This window comes from Oryx dammah, unplaced genomic scaffold (assembly GCF_014754425.2).
Source record: "Oryx dammah isolate SB20612 unplaced genomic scaffold, SCBI_Odam_1.1 HiC_scaffold_28, whole genome shotgun sequence".
NCBI classification, from domain to species: Eukaryota; Metazoa; Chordata; class Mammalia; order Artiodactyla; family Bovidae; genus Oryx; species Oryx dammah.
In genome coordinates, this window is record NW_024070212.1 from 140,512 (window position 1) to 161,954 (window position 21,443).

At 40.0% G+C, this 21,443-nt stretch overlaps 1 long non-coding RNA gene across 1 annotated transcript; it reads right to left on the reverse strand.

Annotated features, from left to right (window-relative positions):
* Positions 1 to 2,003: 2,003 nt before the first annotated feature.
* On the reverse strand, positions 2,004 to 20,962 carry LOC120855468. Its single transcript, XR_005719250.1, has 3 exons — positions 20,924 to 20,962; positions 18,599 to 18,602; positions 2,004 to 2,621 (listed from the first exon to the last, which is right to left on the reverse strand). It is a non-coding gene; the product is annotated as an uncharacterized LOC120855468 (long non-coding RNA).
* Between the last annotated feature and the right edge of the window lie 481 nt (positions 20,963 to 21,443).

Consider the following 21,443-nt stretch of genomic DNA (forward strand, 5'->3'; position numbering starts at 1 on the left):
TGTTTTTTTTTTTCAAATGTATAAGCATGGAATGGAGTTCCATTATTTATGTCTTTAAATTTTTTTCAGCAATGTTTTGTAACTTTGATTGTATAAGACTTGCACCTGCTTTGTTATTAATCCCTAACTATTTTATTCTTCTCAATGTTATTCTTCATTGTTCATGTGTAAAAATCCAACTGATACTTTTGTGTTGACTTTGCATCCTGCTTCTTCACTGAATATATTTATTCGTTCTAACAGATTTTTGTATACATGGAATATTTAAGATGATGCTGTGAAAGTGCTACACTCAGTATGGCAGCAAATTTGGAAAACTCAGCAGTGGCCACAGGACTGGAAAAGGTCAGTTTTCATTCCAATTCCAAAGAAAGGCAATGCCAAAGAATGCTCAAACTACCGCACGATTGCACTCATCTCACATGCTAGTAAAGTAATGCTTAAAATTCTACAAGCCAGGCTTCAGCAATACATGAACCGTGAACTCCCTGATGTTCAAGCTGGTTTTAGAAAAGGCAGAGGAACCAGAGATCAAATTGCCAACATCCGCTGGATCATCAAAAGTGCAAGAGAGTTCCAGAAAAACATTTATTTCTGCTTTCTTGACTATGCCAAAGCCTTTAACTGTGTGGATCACAATAAACTGTGGAAAATTCTGAAAGAGATGGGAATACCAGAGCACCTGACCTGCCTCTTGAGAAACGTATATGCAAGTCAGGAGGCAACAGTTAGAACTGGACATGGAACAACAGACTGGTTCCAAATAGGAAAAGGAGTACGTCAAGGCTGTATATTGTCACCCTACTTATTTAACTTCTATGCAGAGTACATCATGAGAAACGCTGGGCTGGAAGAAGCACAAGCTGGAATCAAGATTGCCAGGAGAAATATTAATAACCTCACATATGCAGATGATACCACTCTGATGGCAGAAAGTGAAGAGGTACTAAAAAGCCTCTGGATGAAAGTGAAAGAGGAGAGTGAAAAAGTTGGCTTAAAGCTCAACAATCGGAAAAAGAAGATCATGGCATCTAGTCCCATCATTTCATGGCAAATAGATGGGGAAACAGTGGAAACAGTGACAGACTTTATTTGGGGGGGGCTCCAAAATCACTGTTAATGGTGATTGCAGCCATGAAATTAAAAGATGCTTACTCCTTGGAAGGAAAGTTATGACCAACCTAGATAGCATATTGAGAAGCAGATACCTTACTTTGCCAACAAAGGTCCGCCTAGTTAAGGCTATGGTTTTTCCAGTGGTCATGTATGGATGTGAGAGTTGAACTATAAAGAAAGCTGAGTGCTGAAGAATTGATGCTTTTGAACTGTGGTGTTGGAGAAGACTCTTGAGAGTCCTTTGGGCTGCAAGGAGATCCAACCAGTCCATTCTGAAGGACATCAGCCCTGGGTGTTCTTTGGAAGGACTGATGCTAAAGCTGAAACTGCAGTACTTTGGCCACCTCATGCGAAGAGTTGACTCATTGGAAAAGACTCTGATGCTGGGAGGGATTGGGGGCAGGAGGAGAAGGGGACGACAGAGGATGAGATGGCTGGATGGCATCACTGACTCGATGGACATGAGTCTGAATGACTCCGGGAGATGGTGATGGACAGGGAGGCCTGGCGTGGTGCGATTCATGGGGTTGCAAAGAGTCAGACACGACTGAGTGATTGAAATGAACTGAACTGAACATATAAGATTGTATCATATGTAAATAGAGAAAATTTTACTGATTCCTTTCCATGTTGGATGCTTTTTATTTCATTCCTTGCCTGTTTGCTTTTGCTCAAACTTCTAACTACTATGTTGAACAGAAGTGGTGAAGGCAGACATCCTTGCCTTGTTCCTTATCTGGGAGGAAGAGTTGTCAGTCTTTCACCATTGAGTATAATGTTTGCTGTGAGGTTTTCATATGTGACTTTTATTATGTTGAGGTAATTTCTTTCTCTTTATAGCTTGTTGAGTGTTTTTATCATGAAAGTATGTTGAATTTTGTTAAATATTCTTTCTACAACAATTGAAATAATCATGTGGGTTGTTTCCATTTTCTGTTGATGTCATATATTATATTGACCTTTTTTTCTATGTTGATGATACTTATAATCCAAGAGAAAAATTCCACTTAGTCATGATTCATAATGTTTTTAATATGTTGCTGAATTCTGTGCATATATTTTTGCAGATAATTGTATCAACTGGGTTGTAGGGGTTTTTTTCCCCCCTGTGTTCTGTATTGTCTTTGTCAGACTTTGTTATGAGGGTAATGCTGGCCTCATAGAATGAGTTAGTATGCATTATTTTCTCTTCACTTTTTGGGGAAAGTTTGAGAGTAATAGGTATTTCTTTAAACATTAAATGTTTCATAACATTTAAATGTTCTTTAAACATTTGGGGGAATTAACCAGTGTAGTTTTCAGGTCTAGAGGTTTTGTTGTTGCTGTTGTTGGGAGGTTTTTAAAAAAACTGATTCAATCTCCTTACTAGTTATATGTCTATTCAGATTTTCTATTTCTTCATGAGTTAATATTGGTAGGTATTGTATTTCTAGGAATTGACCATTTCATCTAGAAATCCAACTAGTTGGCATATAATTTTTCATAGTATTCTCTTGCTGCTGCTGCTAAGTCGCTTCAATCATGTCTGACTCTGTGCGACCCCATAGACGGCAGCCCACCAGGCTCCCCCATCCCTGGGATTCTCCAGGCAAGAAACTGGAGTGGGTTGCCATTTCCTTCTCCAGTGCATGAAAGTGAAAAGAGAAAGTGAAGTCACTCAGTCATGTCTGACTCTTAGCGACCCCATGGACTGCAGCCTACCAGGCTTCTCTGCCCATGGGATTTTCCAGACAAAATTACTGGAGTGGGTTGCCATTGCCTTCTCCGAGTACTCTCTTACTAGCCTTTTTATTTCTGCAGAATTAGTAGTAATGTCTCACTTCCACTTCTGATTTTAGTAATTTGAGTCTTCTTTTTTTTTGTCTATCTGGTTAAAGGTTTGTAAAGTTGGTTGATCTTTTTGAAGAATTAACTTTGGTTTCATTGAATTTCTATATTTTTTAGTCTCTATTTCATTTATCTTTGCTCTAATATTTATTACTCCCTTCTTTCTGCTATTTTTTAAATTGGAGGATACTTTATAATGTTGTGTTGATTTCTGCCATATAATAATGTGAATCAGCTGTTAGTGTGTGTATATATATATATTATATATATCCCCTCCCTCTTAATACTCCCTCCCATGAACCCCCATCCCACCTCTTTAGGTCATCACAGAGCACCAGGCTGAGTTCTCTCTGTTAGGCAGCAACTTCCCATTACTGATATATTTTACACGTGTGTGTGTGTGTGTGTGTGTGTGTGTGTGTGTGTGCGCACACGCACACGCATTCAGTCGTCTGACTCTTTGTGACCCTATGGGCTGTATCCCACCATGTTCCTCTGTCCATGGGATTTTCCAGGCAAGAATACTAGAGTAGGTTACCATTTCCTCCTCCAGGGGATCTTCATGACCCAGGGGTCAAACCTGCGTCTCTTGCATTGGTACGTGGATCCTTTACCACTGAAACACCTGGGGAGCCCATTTTACACATGGCCATGTATATATTTCAGTGCTACTCTCTCAACTCTTCCCACATGTTTCTTCCCCAATCCTGTCCATGAGTCCATTCTCTATAGCTCCATCTCTATTTCTGACCTGCAGACAAGCTCATCAGAACCATTTTTCTAGATTCCATATATATACGTGTGTTAATATATGATCTTTGTTTTTCCCTTTCTGACTTACTTCACTCTGTATAAAATGCTATAGGTTCATCCACCTCAATTCAACTGACTCAAATTCATTCCTTTTTTAGGAGTAGTATTTCACTGTATATATGTATCACAACTTCTTTCTCCATTCATCTGTCAATGGATATCTAGGTTTGTTTCATGTTCTGGGTATTGTAAATAGTGTTTCAATAAACATTGGGGTAAATGAGTCTCTTTTTTTGTATTTTTCTTTTTAAAATTTATATATTTTAATTGGAGGATAATCACTTTACAATATTGTGATGGGTTTGCCATACATCAGTATGAAAGTATGTTTCTCTATGTGTCCTTCACATAGAATCATCAGTACCATCTTTTTAGATTCCAAATATATGCATTGATATACAATAGTTGTCTTTCTCTTTCTGACTTACTTCATTTTGTATAATAGGCTCTAGGTTCACCCACCTCATTAGAACTGACTCAAATGCCTTCCTTTTATAGCTGAGTAATATTCTGTTGTGTATGTGTACAACAACTTCCTTATCCATTCGTCTGCTGATGAACATTTAGTTTGCTTCCATGTCCTAGCTATTGTAAATAGTGCTGGAATGAACATTGGAGTACATGTGTCTTTTTTAACTCTGATTTTCTCAGGGTATACGCCCAGCAGTGGGATTGTTGGATCATATTGCTTTCCCTGGTGGCGCTTGTGGTAAAGAATCCACCTGCCAATGCTGGTGACCTAAGAGATTTAGATTTGATCCATGGATCAGGAAGATCCCCTGGAGCCTCCATGGCAACCCACTCCAGTATTCCTGCCTGGAGAATCTCATGGACAGAGGATCCTGGTGGTTTACAATCCATAAGGTCACAAAGAGTCAGACACAATTGAAGTGACTTAACACACACAGTAGTTTTATTCTCAGCTTTTTAAGGAATCTCCTTTCTGCTGTCTTTAGGTTTAGTTTGTTCTAGCTTTTTCTAGTTCTTTAAGTCATAATGTCAGCTTGCTGACTTGAGATTCTTCTCTTTTTTAGGGTAGTATTTATAGCTATGGGCTTCCCAGGTGGCTCAGTGGTAAAGAAACCACCTGCAGTGCAGGAGACATGGTTTTGATCTCTCAGTTGGGAAGATCCCATGGAGAGGAACTACTCCAGTATTTTTGCCTGGGAAATCCCATGGGCAGAGGAGTCTGGAAGGCTATACAGTCCATGGGGTTTCAAAAGTGTCAGACACAACTTAGTGACTAAAACAAAAAACAACTTTTAGCTATACATTTCTCACTTTATACACTTTCACAAGTGTAAGTGTGTTCCACAAGTTTTGGTATTTTGCATTGCTATTTTCATTCATTTTTAAGCATTTTCTAATTTCCCTTGTGATTTTGTCTTTCATTATTTTAAAATGTGCTACTTAATTTCCATTTTTGTGAAATTTCCAGTTTTCTTTTTGTACTAACATAACATTATCCCATTTTGATCAAAGATAGTTTGTATGACATCTATCTTTTTTAATTGTACTGAGACTTCATTTGTGAGCTAATATATGGTCTACCCTGCAAAATGTGAAGATTAGGTATTCTGTTGTTGTTGGGTTGAGGTCTCTATGAGTGTTTGTTGGATCTAGTTGATTTCTAAGGAAATGGAAACCCACTCCAGTATTCTTATCTGAGAAATTCCATGGACAGAGGAACCTGGCAGGCTATAGTCCATGGAGTCACAAAGAGTCGGACATGACTGAATGACTAACAACTATAAATCTTCTAGTTACTTACGTGCTTTCTGTCTGGTGGGTATACCCATTATTTTGGGGGGGATATTGGAGTCTTCAGTTATTATGGTAGAACTCTCTATTTCTCCCTTCAATTCTGTCAGGCTTTGCTTCATATGTTTTGATGATGTTATTGTGTGCATAAATATTTATATTTGCATCATCTTGCTGTATTGAATACTTATAAATATATAATGTCATTATATCTCACAGTCTTTTTTTTTTTTTTAAAGACTATCTTGGGAGAAATTCCAAGATGGTGGAGAAATAAGACGGAGAGGTCATCTTCCCTACAAATACATCAAAATTCATATGGAACAACTCCTACAGTATACCTTCTGAACACAGAAGACCACAGACTTCCAAAAAAGCAAGTCAATCTCCTTAGAACTAGGTAGGGCAAAAGATAAATGTAAAGAAAAGAGACAAAGGATTTTAGGACAAGCACCTGCCACCCAGGGAGGGAGTCCTGAAGGAGGAAATTTTTCTTCACCCTCAGAAACCCTCTAATTGGTGGGGACAGGAGGGAGCTTTGAAACTTTGGAGGGGAGCCCCACAGTGGGCGCTCAAAAGATGAAAAGGAGAGAATTCATCACAGAGATCATTGCCAAATAGCCATCCTCAGCCTAGAAGTGACACACCCCCACACTCACAGCAGAGAGTGGGGGCAGGTACAGTGGCTCAGACTCAGGTGTCAGATCCAGAGAGTAGCCTGGGCTTTTCTGCCATGAGACTACACTGAGGGGACTAGCATGACACAGCAGAGGGAGCTGAGAGAAAGACTGAGCATCCCAGAGAGGCAAAATATCATTGTCCCTAGTTCACTCTAACTCCACACATTTGCAGAAAATGGCTGTGTCCTGGTATGGTGGCAGCCAAAACAGGCAAAACTGGTAGGAGCATCAGCAGTAGAATTAGATGTGACTGCAGTTTATGATCTAAGAGGGGGAAACCTTAGCCACTGATCAAGCCAGGAAAGGTGCCTGAGGCAGTGGACAAAATGAGGCTGCTGCAGTCTCAACACCAGAGGTGGCAGCTGCCACCAGGCTGTGAGCAAGTGCAAGTTATTGCCCACACTTTTCTGGGGGCCTAAACAGCTTTACTCTTTCTAGGGATCCTTGTTGTTGTTGTTCAGTCGCTAAGTTGTGTCTGACTCTGTGACCCCATGGACTGCAGTAAGCCAGGCTTCCCTGTCCTTCACTATCTCCTGGAGTTTGCTCAAACTCATGTCCACTGAATAACTGATGCCATCCAACCATCAGAGCCCCTGTCATCCCCTTCTCCTCTGGCCCTCAATCTTTCCCAGCATCAGGGCCTTTTCCTGTGAGTCAGCTCTTTACATCAGGTGGCCAAAGTATTGGAGCTCCAGCTTCAGTTTCAGTCCTTCCAATAAATATACAGGGTTGATTTCTTTTATTTTTTTTTTATTGTTTTTTTTTTCACTTTATTTTACTTTACAATACTGTATTGGTTTTGCCATACATCAGCATGAATCCACCACGGGTGTACATGAGTTCCCAATCCTGAACCCCCTTCCCACCTCCCTCCCCATACCATCTCTCTGGGTCATCCCAGTGCAACAGCCCCAAGCATCCTGTATCCTGCATCAAACCTAGACTGGTGATTCATTTCTTACATGATAGTATACATGTTTCAATGCCATTCTCCCAAATCATCCCACCCTCTCCCTCTCCCAGAGTCCAAAAGTCTGTTCTATACATCTGTGTCTCTTTTGCTGTCTCGCATACAGGGTTATCATTACCATCTTTCTAAATTCCATATATATGTGTTAGTATACTGTATTGGTGTTTTTCTTTCTGGCTTACTTCACTCTGTATAATAAGCTCCAGTTTCATCTACCTCATTAGAACTGATTCAAATGTATTCTTTTCGATGGCTGAGTAGTACTCCATTGTGTATATGTACCACAGCTTTCTTATCCATTCATCTGCTGATGGACATCTAGGTTGCTTCCATGTCCTGGCTATTATAAACAGTGCTGCGGTGAACATTGGGGTACACGTGTCTCTTTCAATTCTGGTTTCCTCAGTGTGTATACCCAGTAGTGGGATTGGTAGGTCATAAGGCAGTTCTATTTCCAGTTTTTTAAGGAATCTCCACACTGTTCTCCATAGTGGCTGTACTAGTTTGCATTCCCACTAACAGTGTAGGAGGATTCCCTTTTCTCCACACCCTCTCCAGCATTTATTGTTTGTAGACTTTTGGATCGCAGCCATTCTGACTGGTGTGAAATGGTAACTCATTGTGGTCTTGATTTGCATTTCTCTGATGAGAATGATGTTGAGCATCTTTTCATGTGTTTGTTAGCCATCTGAATGTCTTCTTTGGAGAAATGTCTATTTAGTTCTTTGGCCCATTTTTTGATTGGGTCGTTTATTTTTCTGGAATTGAGCTGCAGGTGTTGCTTGTATATTTTTGAGATTAGTTGTTTGTCAGTTGCTTCATTTGCTATTATTTTCTCCCATTCTGAAGGCTGTCTTTTCACCTTGCTTGTAGTTTCCTTTGTTGTGCAGAAGCTTTTAATTTTAATTAGATCCCATTTGTTTATTTTTGCTTTTATTTCCAGTATTCTGGGAGATGGGTCATAGAGGATTGCCAGGAGCCAGCATGGGAGATCCCACCCATGACACAGTCATGCAGAGAGGCCTGATGGGCAAGGCGAGTCAGGTCTCAAGGGGTCCTCTACCTGAGCATCTACCCCGAAACCAAAATCTGTCTGTTTACTGTCTGCTATACTATACTCTTCTGACATTACAGGGGCTATCCCCGACCACCTTTCTCTGGAAAGAGTTAACTCAGAGCTAAAGTTAACAGTCTCCTGCATATAAAAAGAATGTCTCGGTTTAAACCCCTCTGATGGCTTTCTAACTTACCTGATCGGTCTGCCTGGACTTTTACAACTTGATTGTTTACAGCCCCCCAACCGCGAAAGGGAAGAAGCTTAAAACATCTTAAAGATATAGAGCCTTTTAGAGCTAAGAATTAGTTTGGTGAAGGGTTACATTGTTGAGTTAATGTTTACCACCAGGCCTCCATATCCTTTATCTCTTAGGCACCTGGGAGGATATTAATCAATGTAAATGGGATGCAGAAATAGGAATATAGTAGTTTTGATGTTAGCAACATTAAACTTTTGAGTTAATTAATTTTCTCTTTGTTATAAATCACTGTACTCCTCTTTCTTGTTATAAATTGTTGTGTCCTTGCTATGTAAGAATGTAACTTTATTTAGTGCTTTCTGAGAGTGGCACCAGACTGAGTAAGAAATCTATCTCTTAAGATTATTTCTCCCTCTGAACTTTCAGGATCATCATCAGTAAACTTGTAGAGAACCTCCCATAATTATCTAGGAATTTACCAGGAGTCTCTTTCTCTTCCTGTTCTTTGTCAGCCAATTTAGCATAATTTTAAAGTGTTCGCATGTGCTCGCTTCAGTCCTACAAGAATACTTCTGACAAAGTGGCTCTGTTATAGGAACCGCTTGACCCCCAGTAGGAAGGAGGGCTATTTCCTGCTCCCTCTTTCCCCTTGTCTCCTGTTCAACCCATTCATCTCCAAAAGTAGCAGCTTCCCTCAAAACTAAAGCTCTTGAGTCAGGAGTCAGAATCTGTCCCATACATTACATTACATCTCTCCAAGTAAGCTCATAAAGTAAAGTTAGTTCTGTAAAGGCTTCTATGTACTTTTTGGATCCTCTCAATAGTCTTGATTGCAATTGGTACAATTTGAATTTCTACCAAGACTGAGGGCACCCCGTCCTGGGAGGGTGCCCTGACTCTCAGTGTGTTCAGTTGGGAGCCCCAGATCCAGGGGCAAAGTAAGAGGACAGGAGGGAGTTGAAGGTTTCACACCCAAATCTGCACCCTTAGGACATAAGTCTGGTATGTCTTGCAGAGAGATAAAGAGAAACATATATGTCACTTCTACCCACTTCTCTTGTTTTCTACAGAACTGGTCTAATTGTTCAGTTCAGTTCAGTCGCTCAGTCGTGTCCGACTCTTTGTGACCCCATGAATCGCAGCACGCCAGGCCTCCCTGTCCATCACCATCTCCCAGAGTTCACTCAGACTCACGTCCATCGAGTCTGTGATGCCATCCAGCCATCTCATCCTGGGTCATCCCCTTCTCCTCCTGCCCCCAATCTCTCCCAGCATCAGAGTCTTTTCCAACAGTAATAATTGAGAATCTTCAACAGGTCAGCATTCCCCATCTTCCAAAGAGCACCATGGCCATTCACTATCACAGAAGACGATCAGGCATATCTTTTTAAACTCTGGGATCAAACTTTTCCCAGCTTTAAAATATATATACATTTTAAAGGAGTAGTTCTGGAACTGCTAACTCTCATCTATAATAGAGAAAAAAGTGGCATCCACAGCCATGAATTTTTTCCACCAGAAGCACCCTTCCCTGCTCTAGATCGGGGTGTAGACAGACTCTCCACCAAAGCTTTGCTTCCTTGGTCAGACTTAGTCTGTCCCTTATTGACGCAGACACCTTACTCACCCCTCCCACTTCTACCACCAAGACAGGATAGAGATGCACCAGGGGTAGACCTGATAACATCCCAAATTGACTTAGTTCCATACCACCAAGACCCTTGTTTGATTTGCCCTTTTCCTCGGATGCCACCTGAAGTGGAACAGAGTAGCTTTTTGGAATACCTCTCAAGCTAGTACTACCAGGGGAATCATCCATCTTATGTGTGCCTGTGCACATTCCTGAGTACAGTCCTGACTACAGTAGAAGTGATGAGTCATAAAGGGGCAAAAAACAACCAAGATGTCCCTTCTTAGTGTCACCATGTCAGGATCAGTTCAGTTCAGTCTCTCAGTCATGTGGACTTTTTGAAACCCCATGGACTGCAGCACACTAGGCCTCCTTGTCCATTACCAACTCCTAGAGTTTACTTAAATTCATGTCCACTGAGTCAGTGATGCCATCCAACCATCTCATCCTCTGTCATCCCCTTCTTCTCCTGCCTTCAATCTTTCCCAGCATCAGGGTCTTTTCAAATGAATCAGTTGTTTGCATTAGGTAGCCAAAGTATTGGAGTTTCAGGTTCAGCATCAGTCCTTCCAATGAATATTCAGGACTGATTTCCTTTAGGATGGACTGGTTGGATCTCCTTGCAGTCCAAGGGACTCTCAAGAGTCTTCTCCAATACCACAGTTCAAAAGCATCAATTCTTTGGCACTCAGCTTTCTTTATAATCCAACTCTCACACCCAAACATGTCAGTATATGTGATAGCAAAATAGGTCGTGGAGGGTTGGCCAGTGAGGAAAAAGTGATTTTTGTCCTCAAGCTACTAGGACCAATCCTTCCAGTTCATTTCCACAGATTACACAAAAGGAATATCTAGGGAGTTAAGACAAAAGCCATCAGAGAGCCTCCTCTAGTCCACTAAGAGCTAGCGCTACCAAAGAAGAAACGCTTTGCACTTCCAATTTGACCAGATTCTGCAATTCCCGATCTGTGTCTTCAAAAACCTCATGGTAACCAGCCGTGCCTTTATCCATATAGATAGGAAGCACAGCCATGACAAAAACTCACTTTCAGGTCGCTGGCCCCTGAGGCAGGCAGCCAAGAGAGTGACCTCTAGCCTGAGAGACATTCCTGGAGCTAGAGCTCTGCCTTGCTCCCAAACATGCTCTTGTAACTTTCTGCTCCCAGCAAAGCTAGTCGCTTCCATACTTGGGGTCTAAGTAAAGGTACACAGTAACGGCATAGATCACAAGTCCCTTGAAAGTCAGTTATCCAAAAGATTAGGTTAGTAGTTCTAATTCCCAAGAAGATATAAAATGGTCAAAGAGACTGGAAAGTTTGACCGAGAAAGGAGAGCTCAGTCCACACACTTGGCCTGTTTCTGGCCACTCCTCTCACAGAGACGTTGGGTGTCTCTTAGTATTGGCAGGTCAGTATAAACCGCCAACAAAGCTCCCCTTTTGGGGGCTGCCTTCAGTCATTATGCGACATTGCAAAACTGCAGAGCAGGGCTCATCACTTGCTTTGCTCAGGGCACGTCATCCAGTCACACAAGCACACTGGAGAGTTAGTAAAGTAAAGCAGAGAACGTGTGTGCTGAGAAAGTAGAGAGGCTAGAGCTCTTGAGCATTCTTACTTTATCTTGAAGATCCCAGACGAGCCCCAAGATGATAGCTTATGGTGAACAGAGTCAGATTCATGAAGAATATTTAATTTTGGGACCAGGGACAAGCTTTGATCACTCAAGAATTTTAGCATAGCAGATTTTTATTAAAATGAAAAGGAACGGAGAAAGCTTCTGACAGACATCAGAAGAGGGATGGAGAGTGCCCTCAAGGCTGACAGAGTTTCACCAGGCCCCTCTCCCACAATATGCATTTTTGAGATAGGATGGCACGAGGTATGTCATCTCCCAGCCATAAAACAATTGATATAAATACTGGTTTGTTGAGTTATTATCAGCCCAAAGTTTGAGAAAGAAAAAAAGTTAGTCTTAGGTGGAACCATTTTGAAGAAAGGCAACTCCAAAGCAAATACACAGTTTCATTAACATAGCTTAAGAAAAATGTTTCCATAGAGAGTTTGTTTCCTCTAGCCACTTAAATGAGGAATAAATAAATAAATATGTATATATATCTGACACTTGCAGCCTATTTCCTCCATTTGGAGACCCTTGGTCTTCCTGCCTGTTACCCTCTCAATAGTAAAGATTATCCAAAATCTTGGAAATAAAGTGGAGGCACAGATAGACAGACTGGAGGTACATATCGTGGAAGATACAATAAATGTTTATCGAGGACATAGAAAAATTAAAGAAGAGACTAAAAGAGAATTAAAGAAGAGCAATGAACAGCAAAATAATGATATTAAAAATACACTAGAAGGAACCAAGGGGAGAATAAATGAGGCAGAAGAATGAATAAGTGAGCTGGAAGTTAGAATGGTGAATATAACTGAAGCAGAGCACAATAAATAAAATATAGTAAAAGAGAAATAAAGACAGTCTCAGAGACTTCTGGGACAGCATGTGAGCAACAACATTTGAATCATAGGGGCCCTAGAAAAAGAAAACAACAGAAAGGGATGTGAGAAAATATTTGAGGAGATTATAGTTGAATAGTTTCCTTAAAATGGGAAAGGAAATAACCACCCATGCCCAGGAAGCCCTTAGAGTCTCATACAGGATAAGCACAAAGAGAAACACACCAAAACAAATATTAATCAAACTCGCAAAAATTAAACGGAAAGAAAAATTAGAATCAGCAAGAGAAAAGCAACAAACAACATACAAGAGGATCCCAATAAGGCTACACTTGACCTTTCAACAGAAACCTTGCAGGCCAGAAGATATACTTAAAGTGATGAAAGGGGAAAAAAATCTACAACCAATATTACTCTATCTAGTAAGGAACTCATTCAGACACAAAAGAGAAATCAAAGCTTTACAGACAAGCAAAAGATTAGAGAATTCAGCACCACCAAACCAGCTTTACAACAAATGCTAAAAGAACTTCTCTACACGGGAAACACAAAAGAAAGAAAAGCTCTACAAAATCAAATCCAAAATAATAAAGTAAATGGTAATAGGATCATACATATCAATAATTACCTTGAATGTAAATGGACTAAATGCTCCAGTGAAAAGACATAGATTGACTAAATGGATACAAGAACAAGAGCCCTATATATGTTGTCTACAAGAGACCCACCTCAGACCTAGAGACACATACAAACTAAAACTGAGGTGCTGGGAAAAGATATTCCAATCAAACAGAAATCAAAAGAAAATGGGAGTAGCAATATTCACAACAGATAAAATAGATGTTAAAATAAAAACCATTACAGGAGACAAGGAAGGACAGTACATAATTATCAAGGGTTCAATCCAAGAAGATGTAACAATTATAAATGTATATGTACCCAAAACTGGAGAACTTCAATGCATAAGGCAAACGTTAACAACTACTAAAGGGAAAATTGGCCATAACACAATAATAGTGGGAGACTTTAATACCTGTTTTACACCAATAGACAGAACATTTAGGGAGAAAATTAATAAGAAAATGCAAGCTTTAAATGATACATTGGACCAGTTGGATCTAATTGATATCTATAGGCCATTTCATACAAAACAGTAGATTTCACTTTTTTCTCAAGTGAACATGGAACACTCTCCAGGAGAATCACATCTTGGGTCACAAATTAAGCCTTGAAATTAAAAAAAAAAAAAAAGTAGAAAAGAAATCATTCATTTCAAGCATCTTTTCTGACCAGATCACTGAAGAAATCAAAAAGGAAGAAGGAAATGACAGTGAAAACTTGACAACTCAAAACATATGGGATGCAGTAAAAGCAGTGCTGAGAGGTTTGTAACAGTACAAACCTACCCCAAGAAACAACAAAAACATCAAATAAATGAGTTAACATTACACCAAAAGCAACTCGAAATAAAGAACCAAAAAACCCATAATCAGCAGAAGGAAAGGATCAAAGAAGAAATAAATGAAAAAGAAATGGACAATATCAAAGACCAATAAAAATAAAAGCTGGTTCTTTAGATGATATACAAAGTTGACAAATCAATAGCCAGACTCATTGAGATATATAAGGAGGGGACTCAAATCAATAAAATTAAAAATAAAAAAGGAGAACTTACAACAGGCAATGATAAGCAACTATGTGCCAATAAAATGGACAACCTTGAGTACATCATGAGAAATGCTGGACTGAAAGAAACACAAGCTGGAATCAAGATTGCCAGGAGAAATATCAATAACCTCAGATATGCAGATGACACCACCCTTATGGCAGAAAGTGAAGAACTGAGGAGCCTTTCGATGAAAGTGAAAGAGAGTGAAAAACTTGGCTTAAAGCTCAACATTCAGAAAACGAAGATCATGGCATCCAGTCCCATCACTTCATGGGAAATAGATGGGGAAACAGTGGAAACAGTGTCAGACTTCATTTTTGGGGGGCTCCAAAATCACTGCAGATGTTGACTGCAGCCATGAAATTAAAAGACGCTTACTCCTTGAAAGAAGAGTTATGACCAACCTAGATAGTATATTCAAAAGCAGAGACATTACTTTGCTGACTAAGGTCCGTCTAGTCAAGGCTATGGTTTTTCCTGTGGTCATGTATGGATGTGAGAGTTGGACTGTAAAGAAGGCTGAGCGCCAAAGAACTGATGCTTTTGAACTGTGTGTTGGAGAAGACTCTTGGGAGTCCCTTGGACTGCAAGGAGATCCAACCAGTCCATTCTGAAGGAGATCAGCCCTGGGATTTCTTTGGAAGGAATGATGCTAAAGCTGAAGCTCCAGTACTTTGGCCACCTCATGCGAAGAGCTGACTCATTGGCAAAGACTCTGATGCTGGGAGGGATTGGGGGCAGGAGGAGAAGGGGATGACAGAGGATGAGATGCCTGGATGCATCACCGACTCGATGGACATGAGTCTGAGTGAACTCCGGGCGTTGGTGATGGACAGGGAGGGCTGGCACATTGCGATTCATGGGGTCGCAAAGAGTCGGACACGACTGAGTGACTGAACTGAAATGAACTGAACTGAAGAAATAGACAAATTCTTAGAAAATATAACCTTCCAAAACTGGATCAGAAAGAAATAAAAAATACGAACATAAGCACAGAATCACAAGCACAGAAATCAAAACTGTAATAAAAAATTTTACAACAAACAAAAGGGCCAAATGGCTTCACATGTGAATTCTACCAAACTTTCTATGAGGCCACCATCACACCCTGGTACCTAAAGCAGACCAAGATGCCACAAAAAATTCAAAGCTAATATCACTGATGAACATAAATGCAAAAATACTCAAGAAAATATTATCAAAGAGAATCCAACAATACATTAAAAGAACAATACATCATGATCTAGGTGACTTTATCCCAGGGCTGCTAGGATTTTTCAACATATGCAAATCAATCAATGTGATAAGACATATCAACCAATTGAAAGATACAAATACAACATTGTAAAGTAATTAACCTCCAAAAAATAAATAAATAAAAATAAAATAAACAGGAACCAGAAAAAAAAACCATATGATGATCTCAACAGATGCAGAGAAAGCTTTTGACAAAATTCAACACCTATTTATGATTTTAAAAAAAAAACTCTCCAGAAAATAGGCATAGAAGGACAGATCCTCAACCTAATAAAGTCCATTTATGACAAATAAACAGAAACATTATTCTCAATGATGAAAAACTGAAAGCATTTCCTCTAAGATCAGGAACAAGAAAAGTTTGCTCACTCTCACCATTATTTTTCAACATAATTTTGATGTCCTAGAGAGGGAAAAGAAATAAGAGAGATCCAGATTGGAAAAGAAGAAAACTCTCATTATTTGCAGATGACATGATAGAAAGCCCTAAAGATGCCACTAGAAAATTAATAGAGCTAATCAATGAATATAGTAAATTCACAGGATATAAAATTAATCTTCAGGAATTCCTAGCATTCCTATAAGCTAACAATGAAACATCAGAAAAAGAAATTAAGGAAACAATCTCACTTGCCACTGCAACAAAAATTATAAAATACCTAGGAACAAACATGCCTAAAGAGACAAAAGACCTATATGCAGAAAACTAGAAGACACTGATGAAAGAAATCAAAGATGACACAAACAGATGGAAAGATATATCATGTTCTTTGATTGCAAGAATCAATATTGTGAAAAAAAAACTATACTACTCAAAGCAATGTACAGATTCAATGCAGTCCCTATTAAACTACCAGTGGTTTTAAACTACCAGAACTAGAACAAAATATTTCACAATTTGTATGGAAACACAAACGACCCCAAACAGCCAGAACAAATCTTGAAAAAGAAAAATGGAACTAGAGGAATCAACCTTCCTAAGGTCAGACAGTACTACAAACCTGCAGTTATCAAGACAGTATGGTACTGGCACATAAAAAGTTAGACCTGTGGAAAGTGAAAGTGAAGTCACTCAGTCGTGTCCAACCCTCAGTGACCCCATGGACTGCAGCCTACCAGGCTCCTCCATCCATGAGATTTTCCAGGCAAGAGTACTGGAGAGGGATGCCATTGCCTTCTCCATAGACCTGTGGAACAAGATACAAAGCCTAGCGGTAAACTCATGCACCTATGAGCACCTTATCTTTGACAAAGAAGGCAAGAATGGAGAAAAGACAGATTCTTCAATAAGTGGTGCTAGGAATACTGGAGAGCCGCACATAAAAGAAGGAAACTATACACTTCTTAAGACTATACACAAATGTAAACTCAAAATGGATTAAATGCTTAAATGTAAGGCCAGTAACTAGACAGCTCCTGGAGGAAAAAACGTTCTCTTGGCAAAACTCTCTATTAGCCTTTGTCCTGCTTCATTCTGTACTCCAAGGCCAAACTTGCCTGTTACTCCAGGAATTTCTTGACTTCCTACTTTTCCATTCCAGTCCCCTATAATGAAAAGGACATCTTTTGGGGGTGTTAGTTCTAGAAGGTCTTGTAATTCTTCATAGAACCATTCAACTTCAGCTTCTTCAGCATTACTGGTTGGGGAATAGACTTGGATTACTATGATATTGAATGGCTTGCCATGGAAGTGAACAGAGATCATTCTGTCGTTTTTGAGATTGTATCCGATTCATTATAGGGAGCTGGAATGCAAAAGTAGGAAGTCAAGAAACACCTGGAGTAACAGGCAAATTTGGCTTTGGAGTACAGAATGAAGCAGGGCAAAGGCTAATAGAGTTTTGTCAAGAGAACACACTGGTCATAGCAAACACCCTCTTCCAACAACACAAAGGAAGACTCTACACATGGACATCACCAGATGGCCAACACCAAAATCAGATTGATTATATTCTTTGCAGCCAAAGATGGAGAAGCTCTGTACAGTCAGCAAAAACAAGACCAGGAGCTGACTGTGGCTCAGATCATGAACTTCTTATTGCCAAATTCAGACTTAAATTGAAGAAAGTACAGAAAACCACTAGACCATTCAAGTATGACGTAAATCAAACCCCTAACAATTATACAGTGAAAGTGACCAATAGATTTAAGGGACTAGATCTGATAGAGTGCCTGAGGAACTATGGGTGGGGGTTCGTGACATTGTACAGGAGACAGGGATCAAGAGCATCCCCAAGAAAAAGAAATGCAAAAAAGCAAAATGGCTGTCTGAGGAGGGCATACAAATAGCTGTGAAAAGAAAAGAAGTGAAAGGCAAAGAAGAAAAGGAAAGATATAAGCATCTAAATGCAGAGTTCCAAAGAATAGCAAGGAGACATAAGAAGGCCTTCCTCAGGGATCAGTGCAAAGAAATAGAGGAAAACGATATAATGGAAAAAAAATTAGCTATCTCTTCAAGAAAATTAGAGATACCAAGGGAAAATTTCATGTAATGGAGGACTCAATATAGGACAGAAACGGCATGGACCTAACAGAAGCAGAAGATATTAATAGGTGGCAAGAATACACAGAAGAACTATACAAAAAACATCTTCACAACCCAGATAATCACGGATGGTGTGGTCACTCACCTAGAGCAAGACATCCTGGAATGCGAAGTCAAGTGGGCCTTAGGAAGCATCACTGTGAGCAAAGCTAGTGGAGGTGATGGAATTCCAGTTGAGCTATTTCAAATTCTAAAAGATGATGCTGTGAAAGTGCTGCACTCAATATGCCAGCAAGTTTGGAAAACTCAGCAGTGGCCACAAGACTGGAAAATGTCAGTTTTCATTCCTCTTCCAAAGAAAGGCAATGCCAAAGAATGCTCAAACTACTGCACAATTGCACTCATCTCACACACTAGTAAAGTAATGCTCAAAATTCTCCAAGCCAGGCTTCAGCAATACATGGACCATGAACTTCCAGATGTTCAAGCTGGTTTTAGAAAAGGCAGAGGAACCAGAGATCAAATTGCCAACATCTGCTGGATCATGAAAAAAGCAAGAGAGTTCCAGAAAAACATCTATTTCTGCTTTCTTGACTATGCCAAAGCCCTTGACTGTGTGGATCACAATAAACTGTGGAAAATTCTGAAAAAGATGGGAATACCAGACCACCTGACCTGCCTCTTGAGAAATGTGTATGCAGGTCAGGAAGCAACAGTTAGAACTGGACATGGAACAACAGACTGGTTCCAAATAGGAGAAGGAGTATGTCAAAGCTGTATATTGTCACACTGTTTATTTAAATTATATGCAGAGTACATCATGAGAAACGCTGGGCTGGATGAAGCACAAGCTGGAATCAAGATTGCTGGGAGATATATCAATAACTTCCTGATATGCAGATGACACCACCCTTATGGCAGAAAGTGAAGAAGAACTAAACAACCTCTTGATGAAAGTGAAAAAGGAGTGAAAAAGTTGGCTTAAAGCTCAACATTCAGACAACTAAGATCATGGCATCCGGTCCCATCACTTCATGGCAAATAGATGGAGAAACAGTGGAAACAGTGAGAAACTTTATTGTTTTGGGCTCCAAATCACAGCAGATGGTGACTGCAGCCATGAAATTAAAAGACGCTTACCCCTTGGAAGGAAAGTTGTAACCAACCTAAAGAGCATATTAAACAGCATAGATGTTACTTTGCCAACAAAAATCTGTCTAGTCAAGGCTATGGTTTTTCCAGTAGTCATATATGGATGTGAGAGTTAGACTATAAAGAAAGCTGAGCACCAAAGAATTGATGCTTTTGAACTGTGGTGTTGGAGAAGACACTTGAAAGTCACTTGGACTGCAAGGAGATCCAACCAGTCCATCCTAAAGGAAGGAAATCAGTCCTGAATATTCATTGGAAGGACTGATGTTGAAGCTGAAATTCCAATACTTTGGCCACCTGATGCAAAGAGCTGACTCATTGGGAAAGACCCTGATGCTGGGAAAGATTGAAGGCAGGAGGAGAAGGGGGCAACAGAGGATGGGATGGTTGGATGGCATCACTGACTCTATGGACATGAGTTTGAGTAAAGTCTGGGAGTTGGTGATGGACAGGGAGGCCTGGCATGCTGCAGTCCATGGGGTCGCAAAGAGTCAGACACTAACTGAGCAACTGAACTGAACTGAGAGGGAAAAGCATGGGAAGTACATCTCTTAACACAGATCCTCTGTGACCCACTTCCTAGAATAATGGCAATGAAAAGAAAAATAAACAAGTAGGACTAATTAAACTTAAAAACTTTTGCACAATTAAGGAAATTATAAGCAATGTAAAAAGACAATCCTCAAAATGGAAGAAAATAATAGCAACAGAAACAACTGGCAAGGAATTTAATCTCCAAAATATATAAGCATCTCAATACCAGAAAAACAAACAACCCAAGCAAAAAGTGGACAGAAAACCTAGAGACATTTCTCCAAAGAAGACATACAGATGGCTAATAAACACATGAAAAGATGCTTGACTTCACTCATTATTAGAGAAATGCAAATCTAAAGTACAATTAGGTGTCACCTCATACCCGTCATGAAAAAAAAATGGCCATCATGAAAAAAATCTACAAACAATAAATGCTGGAGAGTGTGTGTAGAAAGTGAATCCTCTTGCACTGTTGATGGGAATGTAAATTGATACAGCCACTATGGAGAACAATATGGAGATTACTTTAAAAACCCAACAATCCCACTACCAAACATGTACCTTGAGAAATCTATAATTGAAAAAGACACATGTACTAGAACGTTCATTGCAGCACTATTTACAATAGCTGGGACATGGAAGCAATCTAGATGTCCATTGACTGATGAATGGATACAGAAGTTATAGAACATATATACAACATACTTGAGTCAGTTCTAATGAGATCGATGAACCCAGAGCGTATTATAAAGACTGAAGTAAGAAAGAGAAAAACAAATGTCATGTATTTGCACATATAAGTGAAATATAGATAGATAGTACTGATGAACATATTTGTAGAGCAGCAATGGAGACACAGAAGTGAGAACATATTTGTGGACACAGTGGGAGAATGAGAGAGGATGAATTAAAAGAGTAACATTGAAAAACATTGAAACATATGTATAGATAGTCAGTGTGAATTTGCTGTGTGATGTAGGGAACTCAGACCTGGTGCTCTGTGACAACTTAGAGGCAAGGAATGAGGTGAAGGTGAGGTTCAAGAGAGAGGAAATATATGTATACCTATGGCTGATTCATGTTGATGTATAGCAGAAACTAACACAATATTGTAAAGCAATTGTCCTCTAATTAAAATTTTTTAAAAAGAAAACATGAAGTCTATTTTGTCTGAAATTAGTGTGAAAGTGTATGATGTTAGTGTGAAAATACTGAAGTGGGTAGCCCTTCCCTTCTCCAGGGAATTTTCCCAACCCAGAGATCGCACCCAGGTCTCCACTTTGCAGGCGGATTCTTTACCAACTGAGCCACTGCTGCTGCTAAGTCACTTCAGTCGCATCTGACTCTGTGCGACGCCACAGACGGCAGCCCACCAGGCTCCCTCATCTCTGGGATTCTCCAGCCAAGAACACTGGAGTGGGTTGCCATTTCCTTCTCCAACTGAGCCACTAGGGAAGCCCAATATTAGTATATTAGATATTAGTATCAGTTCAGTTCAATTCAGTTCATTTCAGTCGCTCAGTCGTGTCCAACTCTTTGCGACCCCATGAATCGCAGCACACCAGGCCTCCCTGTCCATCACCAACTCCTGGAGTTCACTCAGACTCACGTCCATCGAGTCAGTGATGCTATCCAGCCATCTCATCCTCTGTCGTCCCCTTCTCCTCCTGCCCCCAATCCCTCCCAGCATCAGAGTCTTTTCCAATGAGTCAACGCTTCGCATGAGGTGGCCAAAGTACTGGAGTTTCAGCTTTAGCATCATTCCTTCCAAAGAAATCCCCGGGTTGATCTTCTTTATAGCTACCCTTATTCTCTTTGGTTTTCTATTTGC